The sequence below is a fragment of the Sapajus apella genome, unplaced genomic scaffold, assembly GCF_009761245.1.
Source record: "Sapajus apella isolate SASKATOON/1434 unplaced genomic scaffold, GSC_monkey_1.0 scaffold2, whole genome shotgun sequence".
Classification (NCBI taxonomy): Eukaryota; Metazoa; Chordata; class Mammalia; order Primates; family Cebidae; genus Sapajus; species Sapajus apella.
In genome coordinates, this window is record NW_022436942.1 from 33,443,926 (window position 1) to 33,462,802 (window position 18,877).

The following is an 18,877-nucleotide window of genomic DNA, read 5'->3' on the forward strand; positions in this document are numbered from 1 at the left end:
GTATATTTTTGGCGAGCTGTCATGAATCTTCTTTCAGAAAAAAAAGACAGCTTATTATGTTGAAATTTTTTATGTTATTTAAAAAATTCCAGCCTCAAGGTCTCTGATTAAAACACCTCCCAAGTTGACTCAGGTCAAAACCATTAATTAACACAAGGATAGTCTCTCCTACAATGTGAGCTGAAATTTCCCTAATTATCTTTTAGTCATTCGGCTTCTGGTGACAGATTATTCCATGTTAATCAAAACACTTATATGAACTCTGTAGGTAGAAGGCCACACAGCTTTGCCTCTAAAGAACTTGGATTCTGCCTTCAAGATCTTGTATCAGAGAATGATTAATGACTGACAGGAATCCATGCTGAAGGCTAACTTCAGGGCTGCTGAGACCTGCAGTCACACCCTTACTCTTAATGAATAGTGAACAATCTTCCATCCTAAGTCTTGTAGAGCTTAATTCTTCCATCAGTTGTTCTGCTCTTTATTGTAGTATTAAAATAACTTCGATGGCTTCCAAGATTTATTTGACACAGAAACTGCTTCTAATAAAGTTGTCTCACCTGTTGCTAACGTTGAATTTGCCCGGTTAAGTCAAGTTGATCATTAGTCCCAGCAAGTACTAAACATGTAGTTCCTGGGACATAGTTAATTTGACCTAAATTCACATGAAATCAGTATACAGTTGATCCCTTATCTTTTACCCAAATTATTTTTAGAAGAAAACTCAACATGTAACACTTCACCAACAGAATTAACATTTAAAGCCAGGTGGCTTACTCCTGGAATCCCTGCACTTTGGGAGTGCTGGGAGGATCATCTGGAGTCAAGAGTTTGAGACCAGCCTGGCCAACATGGTGAAATCCCATCTCTACTAAAAATTTAAAAATTAGCGGGGCATTGTGGCATGTGCCTGTAATCCCAGCTATTTGGGAGGCTGAGGCAGGAGACTCACTTGAACCCAGGAGGTGGAGGTTGCAGTAAGCCAAGATTAGGGTACTGCACTCCATCCCGGGTGACAGAGCAAAACTCCATCTCAAATAAATAAAGAAAAGAAAAAAAAAAAAAAAATTTAGAAACCGCTTATATTTAAATACTGTGATTTCTTATTTAAGACACATTAACGAGGACCTGAAGCCGTGGCTTGCGCCTGTAATCCTAACACTTTGGGGGGCCAAGGCAGGTGAATAATTTGAGGTCAGGTTATTGGCCAACATGGTGAGACCCCTGTCTCTACTAAAAATACAAAAACTAGCCCAGAGTGGTGGCATGCACCTGTAATCCCAGCTACTCGGGAGGCAGAGGTAGGAGAATCTCTAGAACCCAGGAAGTGGAGGTTGCAGTGAGCTGAGATTGTGCCACTGCACTCCAGCCTGATGACAGAGTGAAACTCTATCTCAAAAAAATAAACAAATAAAAATTTAAAATTAAATATTAATGAGAATATAGGAGTAGTATTTAGACAAAGGGTAACTGATATTTTTCTGTAGATGGTTAAGCTTTTTTCTTGGCATGTACTGAATGATCAAGCGCCACACTGAGGGTGTTCTGATTAAAAAATAGTATCTGCACCTTATAATGTTTATATAGAGAAGACTTGCTTCTGGGTTTCTGAAAGTTCTACATCTCATCTTTCTTTCTTTTCAGAAATGTGTTATGGAGGGACAGGAAAATCTCCACAGTTTTGTTACTGATTATCTTAATATATACAAAACAGAAGCTAGTTTTCAACTACCATTTTTCCCCCACTTCTCCCCTGAGAAGTGTCTCTTGACATTGTTTATTTGAAAGTTTAAATGGCAACAAGGCTGGAAATGGTATTTAGGATTCTGCATGGGGATAAGGAATTGAAAGAGGGCAGGCTCTTGAGATTAGTCTATGATGACATATGAACACAATTATGGCCTCAAGGTGACCATTGAGAATCCATGAACCAAGGAGTTAGCAGTAAAAATATTTGGTGCCCTTTTGCTGTGAGAATCTTTGTTCCTCTCCTAAATTTCACAGACAGCACAAATAGAACAAAGACAAACATGCACCAGTTCAGGGGAAGAAAGGTTAATTAGTAGCAGAAGCTGTTAAGTTTGCACTGTAATCTTAGAGAAAGACCTTTTAAGGACACCACTGAAAAGCAGAGCATCAAAGGATCATAAAAGAGCAACAGGTACTCATAGTGGAAATATGGATTTTGTTCTACCAGAGAGTCTAGATTTTTAAAGAACTACTATGATGGGGCTACAGAAGTGTACACAGATATTTTGAACTCCAGAGTTCATATCCTCCCTACAGAATTGTATTAGTCAATTGAGAAATTAAAAAATTTTGTTAAAACTTAAATTTTATCAACTCTTTCATATTCAGCTGTTTTGAATATTTATGTTATCTAACGTTATCTTTCCTCTCCTGTGAATTGTTCACTTTCTTCTATTGTGAATTGTCAGTTCATAGTCACAGTGTGTTCATTTATTTGTTATTATGTTAATATTTTCTTATCTATTTGTCTGAGGCATTTAAACTTTAATGATAGAAACAGTTTAATACTTTGATTCATAGTATTTGTCTTTTAATTGTGGTTTCTTGGAAGTTGCAGTATTTTATACTGAGAATTTATGGACATTCTTATTTGGAAGTTCTTCCATTGCTTTTAAATTCAGATAATTTGCCCTGCTGTAAATTTTTTTTACAATACTTTTATAATATACAACACAGCTAATATTATTTAGGGCCTCATTGTGATATCATTAGTGAATCATGTTTAATATGTTTATTTGTGTTTCTTTCTGCTTCTGCATTAATCTGAAAACAGATTTTTATATGTTATTAATTCCCACATATTTTCTAATTAAACTAAAGCAAAGGGGTGGAGAAAAATGATATTGCCTATTTTAGCAGGAATGTATCATAAGTACCTGTTGAGTAACATACTAATAGTATAGTAAAATTCTGGAGGGTAATAATTTCTTAAAGCTATTACAAGCACTGTATCTTTTAAAATTATGCATGTGATAAAATAAAAGGAATGAAAGAAATGATGGCATCTGTACTGCTAAGCAACAACCTGAGGAGAATAGCAAACTGTCAAAATATAATTTTTTCTCTTCCACATAACAAATGTAGTAACACACTACAGGGACATAAAATGCCAAGGAAAATCTATAAGGTCCCTTTTAGCATTATTAGATACCTATTAATTAATTCTGTAATTAAAAACAATGCTTTGTGTGTATATGTGAAATGTGTACAAATATTCTGAAATATCTTTATTTTATAAACTATAAATATTATCTAAAGAAACAATTTTAGGATATAAGGGAATTCATTCCAGTTTCCTCAAAAAAAGAAAGTGTTAACTCAGAAGTAGGAATAGCTTGTAAATTATTAAAACTTTGGGAAGGTCATAAGATGATCAGCACAAGCATGTTTCACTTCATGTAGATACTGGAGTAGGATGTAGTGTGATTGAGAAGGAATAGTTTCTGTTCTGTCACAGTTGTTCAAGGATTCTGTTTATTTTGACAACCCAAGTATCATGAGGGTATTCACAAATATTGATATAGGATTATGTGCTTCAAAATTATCTTCTTAACCCATTTATGCCTAAAGTTGCAATTTCTTGAATTTTAACAATCAGACTTTGGCGATGATCTTGATCAATAGTATATAAATAACTCCCACATACTCAGCATTCCAATAATAAAACACTAGGCATAAATAAAATCATTGAAGAAAAAATTAATTAAAATGTTAATATATATAACAGAAAAAATATATTATTATCTAAGAACTAAGACAAATCTTTCAATTAAACTATGTTGATTTACTCATTAATAAATTATAATCAACAATTACACATATACAGCAACATATGATAATGATAATAATAGTGGTAATATGACTAATTGTAATAAAAATGATTTTTAAAATCCAGGAAGCACCAGGCATTTCACTGTGCATTTTATATGCTTTATCTATTTAATCTTCACAAAAATTCTATATAGAAGTTACCTTCTATAACAATGTCTCCCACGTGTTCTTGTTTTTTTTTTTAAATTCAGACTGAAAATGTCCAAAGACAGAGATAATATGGCAAAATCAGAGTATAAATCTAAGTGTTTAATTTTACTATGTAATACTGATAGCTGTTAATTCTAAAAACCATTTTAACATTTATTTTTACTATATTTGGTAAAATTATATGTTTAAGAAACAAAGGAGTAATCTCAACATTTAGGATGATCGTCATAAGATGATCAGCACAAGCTGATTGGTAATATATTTATTACCAAAATGTGACATATATTCTTTTTATATATATTACATATGTATAATGAATTATATAAACAATTTTAAGTTTCTACAAATTTCTGGTAATTTAAAATCCATTCAGCTAATATAAAGTACATTCATGAACTGATATGGCCCATCCAGAACTTTGCTTAAAAATGGTGTCCCAATCAGAAATAAGAAAGGTTACATTACAATTGATTCCACAGAAATACAAAATCCTCAGAGGCTGTTATAAACACCTCTATTAAAACAAACTAGAAAATCTAGACAAAATGGATAAATTCCCAGAGACACGAAATCTCCCAAAATTGAATCAGGCAGTAATTGAAACATGGAAAAGACCAATATTGAGTTCTGAAATTGAATCAGTAACAAAATCCTCCAACCCAAAGAAGCTCTGGACCAGAGGGATTCACAGCTGAATTCTACCAGACATTCGGAGAAGAATGGGTACCAATTTTACTGACATTATTCCAACAAATTAAGGAGGAAGGAATCCTCTGTAACTCATTCTATGAAACCAGCACCACTATGATATCAAATCCTGGCAAAGACACAACAAAAAAAGAAAACTACAGGCCAATATTCCTGATGAACATAGATGCAAAAACCCTCAACACAATACAGGCAAACCAAATGTAATAGCACATAAAAGGCAAATTGGCCATAATCAAGTAGACATCCTTGCCAAGAGGCAAGGTTGGTTCAATATACACAAATAAATAATGTGATTACCCACATAAACAGGATTGAAAACCAAAACTATATGATTTCTCAATAAACATAGAAAAAGCCTTTGATAAAATAAACATCCCTTAATGTTAAAAACACTCAGGAAAGAAGACATCGAAGAAACATGCCTCAAAATAATAGGAACCATGGATGACAAACCCACAGCCAACAATACACTGAATGGGCAAAAGCTGGAAGCATTTCCCTTGAGAACTGGAACAAGATGGGGATATCTACTCTCACCATTCCTATTCAACATAGTACTGAAAGTCCTAGTCAGGGCAATTAGGCAAGAGAAAGAACTAGGCATCCAAATAAGAAAAGAAGTGAAATTACCTCTCTTCATTGACAACATAATTCTGTAATTAGAAATACCCTAAACACATGCACAAAAGGCTCCTGGAACCAATAATAAACAACTTCGAGAAAGTTTCAGGATACAAAATCAAGGTACGAAAATCAGTAGCACTGCTATACCCCAATAACATTCAAGCTGAGAGTTCAATTAGGAATGAAATCCCATTTACAGTAGCTGCAATAGAAAAAAAAAAATATCTAGGAATGCACCTAACGAAGGAGGTGAAAGACCTCTACAAGGAGAACTATCAAACACTCATGAAAGAAATCATAGATGGTACAAACAAATGGAAAAACATTCAATGTTCAACATAACCAGGTAACAGCCCTGCACATGTACCCTCTGAATCTAAACTAAGAGTTGAAAAAACATGAAAACAAAAGGAAAAGTAAAAATGCTGTGCCTATGGAGGGCAAATGAGATAAGTAGTATTCTTTTAAGAAAGTTAGCCTAGCCAGGCTTATTTCTTACCTTATTGAGATACGTTATATTATGGTCAGTCAGCTTTAATTTAACACAGGATTTAATTTTTTTTTATAATACATGATGTAAAGACTTTACCTGCAATATCTTGAATTGCTTCTCTATAAATACTTAGTTCTAAAATTTTCATTGAATTAGCACAACAGAAAAATCAACTACATCTTCATTAGTCTCCCACATAGATTTGTTTTCTTGCAAGCACATACACAGACATATAGACACACACACACACACACACACACACACACACACACACACACACGGCAGCACTGTCCAAACACAAGATGAAGGGAGATACTGGTACACCAAGAAAAGTAATTGATATATTACGTCATAGCGAGCTTACTCCATAACTCTTGCTAACTAGTGGGAGACAAATACAGTACACAGTGAAATACACAAAGTTTATCTAAAGGAAAATCCTTTCCAAAATGGAATACTTACATAAACATTAAAGATAAAATATTTTGCATTTACTCTGAATTTTTTAAGTAAAATTTCAAAGAGTATAACTAGAGATTTTATTGACATATTTAATGCAAATGTACAATGGTAGAGGACAATTTCTGGAAGAGATAAAAGTCTTAGATTTTACTAAATTCATTTCAGATATTTATATCCATAAGGCTTAACATGAAACACCCTGATTTTTTTTAGAAATCTTAAAGCAAACTCATTTGTAATTATATAAGTGTGAAATAAAGCTAAGTTTAAATTATAAACGTAATATTACATTAAAAAGGTTAAACTTCTCTGCAAGTTACATAAGAACTTTTCAAGCTGTTTTCTATAGATATGTCAGCATAATTTAGAAATTTTATATGAGCTTAATTTTTCAGAAAGTTTTCAAGAAAACAGGGTAATTCAACAGCTATATCATGATTTTATTTTTATTACCTAAAAAATTTGCTAAATGTATGATGCTGAAGAAAAGCAAAACTGTAATCTCAAAAAAAGTACTGAGCCCTGAATATTAATCTCAGATTTATGTGCTAATTGAAAAAAGTCTATTCCCCTTTCCATGACTTGCACTTTCTGTCCAACTTGTATAGAAATTGGGAAAATATCCAAAAGGAGATAAAACCTTTCTACCAAAAAGACACATGCACTTGTATGTTCACTGCAGCACTATTCACAGAAGCTGCACACCTACAACCATCTAATATTTGACGAAGTTGACAAAAATAAGCAAGCGGAGTTTTCATAGTCGACTCAAGGAGAGAAAATATTATCTCATATTTTGTAAGTCAGTCAAAATTTTACATTTCATGTACTTGCATCTTGTAAATTTTCAGAGTCTGAGATAGATATGAACTCTTTCATAATATTTTACAATATCTCTAAAAATACTGATATTGTTCAGTATTAACATTATTTTATAACATATAGATGATTAAGGATTGAACAATATCAGTATTTTTAGAGATTTTGAATGACATTATGAAATAAAGACCTTCTGTAACATCCTTGTTTAAGAAAACTTGGTATCCCACTGTTACTAAATAATCAATGTATGTTTTTAGCATTTTGAAATAATCAATGTATGCTTTTTGTGCTTAATTTTGGGCTTAACCACTGCCATCTTCTCATTTTTTATCTGTTCTTATTAACTTATAATCCAAAGCATGGGTCTCTACATCTCTTTTAACTGCCTTAAAAATATGTTTTTTCATGATTTTTTTCACAGTAACATTTCATAAAATTAAACAAATTTTTCCCATAGAACTTCACTGTACAATATGCTGTTCACAAGCTACATTATCTAAATTTAATTTTAAGTTAATTAAAATTAAATAAAAGTAAAAATTTAGTTCCTCAGTTGCACTAGGCACATTTTAAGTCCTCAATAACTACTACATACGGATTCTGACTACCATATGGGACTGTGCAGAAACATTTCCATACTTATATTAAAATCCCAAAAGACAAACATGATTAAATAAGTATACAGAAAGATACTTCAGAGGCCTATCATTGAATTGAATTTCTTCAAAATATTGGAATGGGTAGAGGGAGACAGGGAGGATTTTACTTTTTAATACATATTATTTGCGTATTCTGCCTGACAACTTCTCCTCCATTGCTCATGTACTCCCAAAAATCTGTCCTGCCTCCTTTCCCAGGAAATAAAAGAATCCCAAAACTCAAGGACACAAAATCAGAGCTATGCTGATGCAAATGGAAAGTAAAAGAAAATAACATTCTCTCCATTTTCTGGTGCTATGGCAAAAGAAAAACTAGACAGTTATTAAATTTCTCAATATGTTATTCTGCCACATTTAATTCTTAGTAAATCAGCCTGCCACATCATGCACAGAAATAGAGTTTGCTTTAACTCTCTATTAAATGCATATGAGGTTTGTGCTTGGTGGAAGGCAGGGAAAATGGAAGGCAAAGAGTGTCTCGTTAAGTAAAATATGTATTAATAGACACTCCCTTGTGTACTATAGAATAAGTGAGTGAGGTACTTATAAAAGGCTGTTTCTGAGACCTCTAGAGCAGGGAGTTTTTATTCTGAGCTAATATAATGAGCATCAAAGCCTAGCATTTATCTGCACACTCACACAAAATTGATCCTCGGTTTTGCATTTATTTTAACACACCACTCTGGATTACACTTTTAAGAAGGTGTACACCTTTAAGAAGGAACCCCAGAGCTCACTCACTTCTGTTCTCTCACTCTCTCTCTATTCCTCATTCTCATGCATATACCAAGGAAAGCCCATGTGTGGACATAGGGAGAAAATGGCAATATTCAAGCAAAGAGGAATATTTCACAAGAAAACAGACCAGCTGGAACCTTGATCTTGGACTTCTAGCCTCCAGCACTGTGAGAAAATTAATTCTCTTGTTTAAGCAGACATATTTTTTATGGTGCCCCAAGCAGGCTAATGCAATATTTAAAGAAGGCATTCGATTCAGTTCAATGCAATTCAATTCAAATATTTACTGTGAGGCTACTATATGCCAAATACTGTTCTGCTTTTCTAGGTTGTTGGGATAGTTTGATCAGGGTGGGGATAGAGAAAAATCAGTGGCTTCACAGTGATTATATTCTAATGAGATAAAGCAGACTAAAACCAAAATAAGGTATGTATGTTATGGAGAAAACTAAAGCAGGAAAGGGAAATAAGGAGTGCTGTAAGTTAAAATAAGGTAGTCATGATGGGGCATCCATTTGCAGAAACTGACATTTGAGCAAAGACTTAAAGTGGATGGAGATGCTAGCCTGTACATATGTGGAGGAGGAACACCACAGGCAGAGAGAAAAGAAAGTGCAAGGGCCGTGGGGTAGGAATCTAATTGGCAAGCTCAAAATTTAGGCAAGGAAGCCAGTATGGCAAACGTGCTGTGTAAGTGAAGTTAATAGAGGAAACATCAAAGAATTAAGGAACATATGTGTGGGAATTTTCCATATTTCATAAATATATTAAAATGAATGATATGAGACAGCATTGTAAATTTTTTTAGAAAAGAAGAAATATAGTCCAAATATGTTTTACAAGTGATCATTCTGGCTACAGCATTAAGCATTTGCTCCAGAGGAACAGATAGAAAATTGAGGTACTGTGTTAAAGGCTTTTGCTATTAGAAACCTTGGAGAAGAGAGGAAGTAGTGGTTGGGTAAGTAAATGTCTGATTCTGTATATATATTTGAAGGGCAGCCAGTGTGTGAATTCAATGTGGTATGTGAGACAGAGAAGGTAAAGAGAGATACCTAGGCCTATGCAACTAGAGGGATATTATTGCCATCAACTCAGGTGTGTAGAAAGCTATTAGAAAAAATGGGGTGGTTAGAATGTACCTAAAGTAACCACTGAGCTAAGAATTCCCTGGATTGTGAAATTGTGCCAAATCTTCTGAGATGAACATCCTCATTCCTACAGAAGGCGGTGACTTTAATGAATTCCCAGTTCCTGAGCAGTTCAAGACCCTATGGAATGGGCAGAAGTTGGTCACCACAGTGACAGAAATTGCTGGATAAATGAAGTGCCATTGGATTCTTTGCCCTCCCTTCACACCATGGGATAAATCTGTATCAAGACGGTTCTTTTCTAGATTTTCTCTACCTTTCTGCTCTTAAAACTGCTTCTCTGCTTTGAGAAGCACAGTTACCTGCCTTCACTGAAATATACCTCAGGCTGAGATTTGGGGTGGGATAGTAGGTCAGTTGATCTTCTGCAGGAAGGTGCAGCTTTTCCATATCAGCTCAACCATGCTGCCAGTCCATTCTGAAGGAACTGCCAACCAGGACTGATGATGCATTTTAGCTTTGAGCTTTTGGGGGTTATTCTACCAACAAACAGTCCATTGAAAAGAGACCCAGGAATTAACAGATCAGAATGTTCACACTGGTTAATCTTTTTCTTTTTCTTTTTTTTTTAGTATTTGTTCTGCTCAATGGTTAATCTTTTTCTAACAATGAGCATGAAGATAGCAGAAGCTGATGTGTTTCCAGATGGTTCTTCTAACCAAACTAATTTTTTACTGTTGACAAGTGAGGCAAGGGTTGCACTGGACCAAAGGCTGAGGCTTGGCTATCTAGCATTCCAAGCAAAATTGTTCCCTATAATCATTCCTTTTATTCTCTGTTCCATCCTGGGTCTGCCTTAACCATGACATAGGAGCGTCTCCAGTACTAGCTGCTGTGGCAGTGTCCTTCATCCAGGGCAGTTAAAGGAGGCTTGGACCCTTTCTTTCTCTGGGATTCCTGTCCAGCACCTTCCTACAGAGATGACTTAAAAGGAAAAACACACCATTCCAAGGAGTCTGGCATTCCTGAATCCTCCTTCCCTGCTAGGTGCCTGTCACCTGTCTTCACTGCCTCCTTTTCCCTGTCATGCTCATCAGCTATGGCTTCTGTCCAAGCACCTGAACAGAGGACTGAAACCTCCACTGCAGGCTGGTTTTAGGTCTTGATTTATGTAAGAATCTTGCACAGCACTGCTAATGTAAAGTTCAGTTTTTTCCCTCTAGGACAAACACCAAAATATGCAACTTATTTGGTGGGAAGAGAGATTGTCCTGTGATTTCTACCCATTTCCTGAGGCCTGTGGAAATAAACCTTTATGTGCTTAAAGTTATACAGAAAATAGAATAAAGTTAATACCAAACTTGAAAAAAAAAGAAAAAATGGGGTGGAAAATGTTATGTCACACCGCTATAGGACATGCCCAAGACTGGGTAATTTATAAAGGAAAGAGGATTAATTAGTGCACAGTTCTGCAGAGCTGGGAAGGCCTCAGGAAACTTACAGTCATGGCAGAAGGAGAAGCAAATATGTTCTTTTTTACATGGTGGCAGGAAAAAGAAGGATGAGTGCTCAGTGAAGGGAGAAGCCCTTATAAAACCATCAGATCTTGTGAGAACTCACTCACTATAATGAGAACACAGTGGGGGGAATGCTGCATGATTAAATTATCTCCAGCTGGTTCCTTCTGCAACCTGTGGGGATGATGGGAACTACAATTCAAAATGAGGTTTGGGTTGGGATACAGCCAAACCATAACATTCTGCCCTGTCCCCTTGCAAATCTCATATCCTCACATTTCAAAACACAATCATGCCCTTCCAACAGTCCCAAAGTCTTAACTCATTCCAGCATTAACTCAAAAGTCTAAGTCCAAAGTCTCATCTGAGACAAGGCAAGTCCCTTCTGTCTATGAACCTGTATAATCAAAGGCAAGTTAATTACTTTCTAAATAAAACGGGGGCACAGGCACTGAGTGGTTACACCTGTTCCAAATGGGAGAAATTGGCCAAAACAAAGGGGCTACAGGCCCCATGCAAGTCCAGAATCTAACAGGGCAGTCATTAAACCTTAAAGTTCGAAAATGATCTCCTTTGACTCCATGTCTCACATCCAAGGCACTCTGATGCAAGAAGTGGGCTCCCAGAGCCTTAGGGAGCTCCAGCCCTGTGGCTTTGCAGGTTATATGTCCCCCCTCCAGTCTGCTTTCATGGCTGGGGTTGAGTGTCTGTGGCTTTTCCAGGTGCACGGTGTAAGCTGTTGGTGAATCTGCCATTAAGAGGTCTGGAGGATGGTGGGCCTCCTCTCCAGCTCCACTAGGCTGTAGGGACTCTGTGTAGGGGCTATAACCCCACATTTCCCTTCTGCATTGCCCTAGCAGAGATTCTTTATGAGGGATCTGCCACTACACTATACTCCTGCTTGAACATCCAGGCATTTCCATATATCCTCTGAAACCTAGGCAGAGGTTCCCAAACCTCAATTCTTGTTTTCTGTCCACCTGCAGTCCCAACACCATGTGGAAGCTGACAAGGCTTGGGGCTTGCACCCTGTGAAGCAATAGCCTGAGCTGTACCTTGGTCCTTTTTAGCCATGGCTGGAGCTGAAGCAGCTGGATGCAAGGGACCATGCCCTGAGGTTGCACACAACAGGGGTGCCCTGGGCCTGGCCCAAGAAGCCATTTACTCCCTAGGCCTCCAGGCTTGTGATGGAAGGGGCTGCAGTGAAGGTCTCTAACATACCCTGGAGACATTTTCCCCATTGTCTTCGTTATTAACATTTGATGCCTCATCACCTATGCAAATTTCAGCAGCAGGCTTGAATTTCTCCTCAGAAAATGAGGTTTCCTTTTCTATTGCATCATCAGGCTGTAAATTTTCCAAATTTTTATGCTCTGCTTCCTCTTGAAATCTTTGCTGCTTAGAAATTTCTTCCACCAGCTACCCTAAATCACCTCTCTCAAATTCAAAGTTCCACAGATCTCTAGGGCAGGGGCAAAATGCCGCCAGTCTACTTTACTCCAGTTCCCAAGAAATTCCTCATCTCATGTGAGACCACCTCAGGCTGGACTTCATTGTCCGTATCACTGTAAGCATTTTGGTCAAAGCCATTCAACAAGTCTCTAGGAAGTTCCAGACTTTCCCTCATTTTCCTGTCTTCTTCTGAGCCCTCCAAATTATTCCAACCTCTGCCTATTACTCAGTTCCAAAGTCACTTCTACATTTTCAGGTATCTCTACATAAAGCAGCACACCACCACCTGGCACCAATTGACTGTATTAGTCTGTTCTCACGCTTCTATAAGGATATACTCGATACTGGGTGATTTATAAAGAAAAGAGGTTTAATTGACTCACAATTCTTCAGGGGTGGGAAGGCCTCAGAAAACTTACCATCATGGCAGAAGGGAAAGCAAACACATTCTTATTCACATAGTGACAGAGAGGAGAAGAATGAGTGCCCAACAAAGGGGGAAGCCCCTTAAAAAACCATAAAATCTTATGAGAACTAGCTCAATATATAAGAACAGGATGGGGGAAGCTGCCTTTATGATTCAATTATCTACACCTGTTCTCTTCCACAACATGTGGGGATTAATTCAAGATGATGTTTGGGCTGAGACACAGCCCATATCAGTAGGCAATTAGGCAAATATGGGCGTCTTCTACATAAAGCTTCTTGTGATTATCATGGAGCAAGCATAGACAAAGGAGAGCCAGTGGGCCTTGACACCTTCCATATTAAAGAGTTGAAGATATAGAGAAACCAGAGAGTGCGACTGAAGAGGTGTGGTCAGTAATTGAAGAAGGAAAACATCAGTGGTGGTGCGTGGCCTTGAAAGCTAGAAAGTAAAAAGTTCTTGTAGGGAGGGAGTCATCAATTGTATCAAACAGAGCTGCAATTTGATGAGAACTGAGAAATAACATTGAATTTAGCCATAATGGTAGTTGATGGCCCTTTCAAGAAAATTTTCAATGTTTGGGGAAAAATCTGACTGAAGTACATTTAAGGAAAAAAAATCAGAGGACAGAGACTGGAAAGTTAAAGGATTTATAGAACAACATAGGAATATTATGGTAGAACATGTAATCATTCTTAGCTTATTATGTATTATATCTCAGCTTATTAAATTCTTACAGACATTCCTAAAGCAGAAACACTTACCTCTCTTAAGATAGAATAGTGACTTGATAGGCAAAATATCATGCCACAGTGAAAAGTTAGAACGGCAAGGATTACACACAAATGACATTTGTCTGATGCCTGACTCTCACATTCCAGGAGAACAGAAAATAAAAATATTATTTATAAAATGCCATTTGAGTTCATTTTCAAAGAATGAAAACTGGGGAGAGTATATGCTAAGTATAGATAGTCATGAGACAGGAAAAAGTAATGAAAATGAGTCTTTATAATGGGTTTCTTTTTTTCCCAAATTTACTCTCTTTTTTGCCTGATTTTCTTTAGCTCTGTTTTAATTTCCTGTAGATGTTGACTGTGAACTTACAATAATTTACATAGTCTATGCAATCATTCTAAAAAAAAGAAAAAAGCTCAGAAAGGAAGAACTTGATTACATTGAGAGACAAAAGACTTGTAGGAACAAGCTGAACATAAAATGTTAAAGGTAATATAAATTGAAAACAGATCATTTTTAACTTTTCTATATTAAATATGTATTGAATTATTTTATTGTTTTGTATATTTAGCAATTTAATATTAACATTGGTATAAGCATGAACCTGAAATAAGTAACAGGTCTATGAAAATATATATATGTGCTAAGATATGTTCATATGCAGCATACATCATTCTGCAAATATGTAGAACACATTTGTGTTTACTAATTACTAATACAAATTCATTTTGAGAAATAATGCTTTTTAAAGTTAATATGTTCAAAAACTACACTTTGTTGACCAAACTGGAGCACTTTATCTTTTTATGTCTTCTGAGTACATGTACATCTTAAGCAATTCTTTCAATTATATATAGTTTCTTTACAGTTAATTGGTATTGATTTGCAATCTCTGTCTTATAATCATATTTTTGAATGAGCATTCTCATTATATGAAGAAAAGTACATTTTAAAATACTTGGTTTACTTAATGAATTGTTAATTTTCCTACCTGTCTTAATCTTTTCTTATAGGATATTGTGTAATCATCAGATCTCGTTCTTCAGAAATTCTACTTGACAATTATTTTGAATATCAGAAAACTGCTACTAAATTTTTGAAGTTAAGTTTTAAGCAACATATTATGTATTTCTCTTATGATAAAATAAAATAATTGGGTTGGATTTGTAAAGAACAATTGTCCATTTGGTGGAGGATGGTGAAAGCATCTCTACATTTGAAAGCCCACCCAGTCTAATCTAACTGTTCTGCTAAGTAACCCAATGCTCCCCTGCCAAAACCTGCTGCTCTCACAGGGACTCGTGAAAAGTGCAAACATCTCACCTCATCCATCCTATGTATTTGCCCCTGTGGTCTTGAAGGAATGTGTTCTCTTTCTGGATCCATGAGGGGCGTAGCTTTAAGGGCAATAATTTTCCAGCGCCATGCCCCACTCCCATCTCTCTCCATCCCGGAGACTAAATGGTTTATGTTTGAATCTCCCCGGCACAGGAAGAAACTAAAAGTCAATCACTCCAGCGGAAGTTCTAAGGCACTCCTTTCATTGGCCCAGGGTCTTGGGAGAAGGCGGGAGTTTCTCCCAGGATAAAAGTCCGTGCTCCCTCACCTGCGCTGGATTTCCAACTTCCTGGAATCCCTGCCCACACTCTTCCTGGAAGCCTTTCTCTTCTTCTGCTTTCCTTCTCTTTTCTCTACCTAAATAAAATCACCTTTCTGCAACACTTTTTGGGTCCAATTATTTACTTTTACGAGCATACAGTCGACCTGCAGTGGCCCCACCGCTTATTCCTTAAAAGGTTGGAGCCCAGCCGGGCACAGTGGCTCAAGCCTGTAATCCCAGCACTTTGGGAGGCCGAGGTGGGTGGATCACGAGGTCAAGAGATCGAGGCCATCCTGGTCAACATGGTGAAACCCCGTCTCTACTGGTAACAAGAGAGAAACTTCGTCTCAAAAAAAAAAAAAAAAAAGGTTGGAGGCCAAGTACCCACAACGATCACCGGCATCCAAGAAAAAAACCCGGTTACAGTCTTTTTTGAAATAACTACTTAACTACTCTCATTGTTCCCGTGTTCAAAGCCACATTACCCAATAAAGTCCAGTTTCACTGTAACCTTTTTTATGTATCCCTGGTCTTTTGCAATGGAAGTAATTTCCATTCCCTAAACTGAATTGAATTTTGCATATAATCTCTCAAGGGACATTTGCTACTTTCTATATTTTTAGTTATTTATGTATATTCCTCATTTCTCTTAACTTCATGTCTCAGTGGTTTCATTAACAATTTTATTATACCATAGTTGCCAAATCTGGATTAATTTCAACTGACTTCCTGGTCACTTAAATTTTGATTAAATTTTAAGCGAAGGGCTTTGTGTGTTATTTTGTTGAAGCCCTTGAACATCTTTTTGTTGACATGACAGATGACCATAAAAAAGGCAGGCCATAAAAAAGCTAATGGTAACTAGTCCTTAACATGTTTTATTTAGTGAAAAATTTATAACTAATCATTGTATCCTAAATAGTAATCATGTCTCTTACCTCGTACACACTGTCAGCTTTTAAAATGACAATTCTGTTAATGTATGGCATGATTTATTTCTCACTTTGGCATATATTTCTAAACTCCAAACTTGTATATCTGTGACACCTGTCACAGAAACTTTTTACCAATGTTACTCCTTCCATAGTCATCCCGCCTTAGGCGATGGCACCATTTCTGTGCATTCTCTCTGGACATAAGCATGGAAGCTATTTGGAAAAAGCTGAGCAAGTTAACATTTTAGTCCAAAGATGATAGAAAATTCTTGTAAAAGGGGTATTTTCAAATGTTAACAAAATAGGTTAATCTATATGTTAGTACATGCTCACATAAAAGAAAATAGAACATTTGGAAATAATACATTTTGTTACTACAAAATGAGGCCCAAATCTTCAAAATCAGAGATATCATGATTAACATTGCTAGTCTTTTAAAAAAAAGAGGTAAATAATCATGTACATAGAGATATACATGGCACAATATACAGAAATAAATATTTTTATAAAACATGTTTTTGAATTGTTTTGTTGCCTGCTTTTTTTCTCATGTCATTTTCATACTTCTGTTTACATTATTCATATGTGCATAGAGACATTACAATTTAACAGTTTCACACTTGATAGGCATTTTCTAATTATTTTGCTATTGGAAGAATGATAAATAAAATGATATGTACTATATAATATTTCAATACTTAAATAATTTATTCCATCAGTAAATTCTTATTTAGCCTCACCTTTTCTGATGCAAAGTTGATGAAAACCTCTGTAAAATATTGAAAAATAAATTTAATCTACCATACCACTATTGATAAATGAACAGCATTTTAACATGTATTCATTAGCAACTTTGAACACGGAAGGGAGTGAGTCGTGTAAAGAGACTGTGCAAGGGGAGGTATCGGGCAGCGAAAGAAGTATTGCAGACTGATTTCTTAGCTAACATTTAGCCATTTTTTAAATAATTTATACATAACTGCATTAAACAAAGTGACTTGACTATTTTAACTACTTTTCTTGCTTAAGATAAATCACAAGCTTTAGCTCTTTGGGTGACGTTAAACTGACTGATACTGAATAACTGTCAGTTTGGTTTATTGCAGTTTGTCTACAGTGCAGATTTTTGTGGTACGAGCCAATAGATACTTGCTTGGTATTAAAACGTCTGATGCACTGTTTCTGGCTCTAGTTTTTGCTTTTCCTTTAATTTAATAGGTTGGCATAGATTCTGCCAAAATGTGTTCTACTTTACATGCAAGATGCTGTTATAGTACTTCTAATAGCTTTAAATAGGAACACTGAAGAAGGTTATTTTTATTTAGTAAAACAAACTTCCATCATAAAAAACATTGGCTTCAACATAAAAACAGGGGATTCTGGGAAAATGATGGCAGTAATATAATATTTACTCTCAAATTTCTTTATAAAGAAAAACAGAGCAATTAAATAGTAAAATGAAATCCATGGATGAAATTTACAATATAATTAGGTTGCATGTTATCCCTACAAACCTGAAATGCTGGTGGGTGGGGAGAAAATATGGTAGCTACAAGCCCTGTGTTATCTCCACCTTTGTATAGATGGAAGCCTAGAGAAACAAGCAGGCAGCTCAAGATCTGAGAACACAAGGTTCATAAGGGCGCAGTTTAAAAACAGCAGCAAAAACTAGGAGTTTTGCCTACTTTGTAGCTAGCCAATACAATTGTCTGTTAGGAAGATGTGAAGGGATCAGAGCAACTTAGTCCCTATGAATTATTGAAACTGAGAAAAGAGTTCCACACTGAGTGGGGGAAAGCAAAATAAGCTACTGAGAATTTAATTAAAACTTAACAAGGGCAATACAATGAAGAAAAAAAGTCTACATAAAAGTAAGGAAGCCAGGCATGGTGGCTCATGCCTGTAATCCCAGCGCTTTGGGAGGCCGAAGCTGGAGGATCACCTGAGGTCAGGAGTTCGAGACCATCCTGACCTACATAGAGAAACCCATCCCTACTAAAAATACAACAGTAGCTGTGCATGGTGGCACAAGCCTGTAATCTCAGCTATTTGGGAAGCAGACGCAGAAGAGTCGCTTAAATCTGGGAGGCAAAGGCTGTTGTGAGCTGAGATCGTGCCATTGTACTTCAGCCTGGGCAACAAGGGCAAAACTCTGTCGCAAAAAAAAAAAAAAAAAGTGAGAGTGGCCTTCTGGGGCAGGAGGAGTGGCAGTTAGATGGGTTATACCATGTGGTCTCAGGCATCTCTGCTGCCACCCATGAGCAAGCTCTGTCTCTAACTGTATCATCATGTTATGATGCCAACCCATCCTGTCATTGGCATTTTAGTATTCCTGCCAGGATTTTACTACCGGAGCATTACCTACCATGCATCCAAAAGCTGCTGGGATTACTTTTATGCTGACATTTCAGATTTTGATGACTAGCACTCATCTCAGGCTTGAAGAGAAGTCACAGTGGGACTACGCCCAGCTTTAAGATATTGAGCAGAAACTGCAGCTAAGGGCTAAGGAATTGTGCAGTTTGCAGATGTTTAACAAAATAATTGCCAGATTTTATGGGTCCATTCCAAAGATGTTAACTGAGCTTATAATTAGC

At 36.2% G+C, this 18,877-nt stretch overlaps 1 long non-coding RNA gene across 1 annotated transcript in view; it reads right to left on the minus strand.

Moving 5' to 3' along the window:
* The window catches only part of LOC116563249, a 68,906-nt gene extending 53,674 nt beyond the window's left edge, over positions 1 to 15,232 (minus strand). The window contains exon 1 of the long non-coding RNA XR_004274304.1: positions 15,069 to 15,232. This is a non-coding gene — a long non-coding RNA (uncharacterized LOC116563249). The remainder of the gene's footprint in view (positions 1 to 15,068) is intronic.
* Positions 15,233 to 18,877: the final 3,645 nt, after the last annotated feature.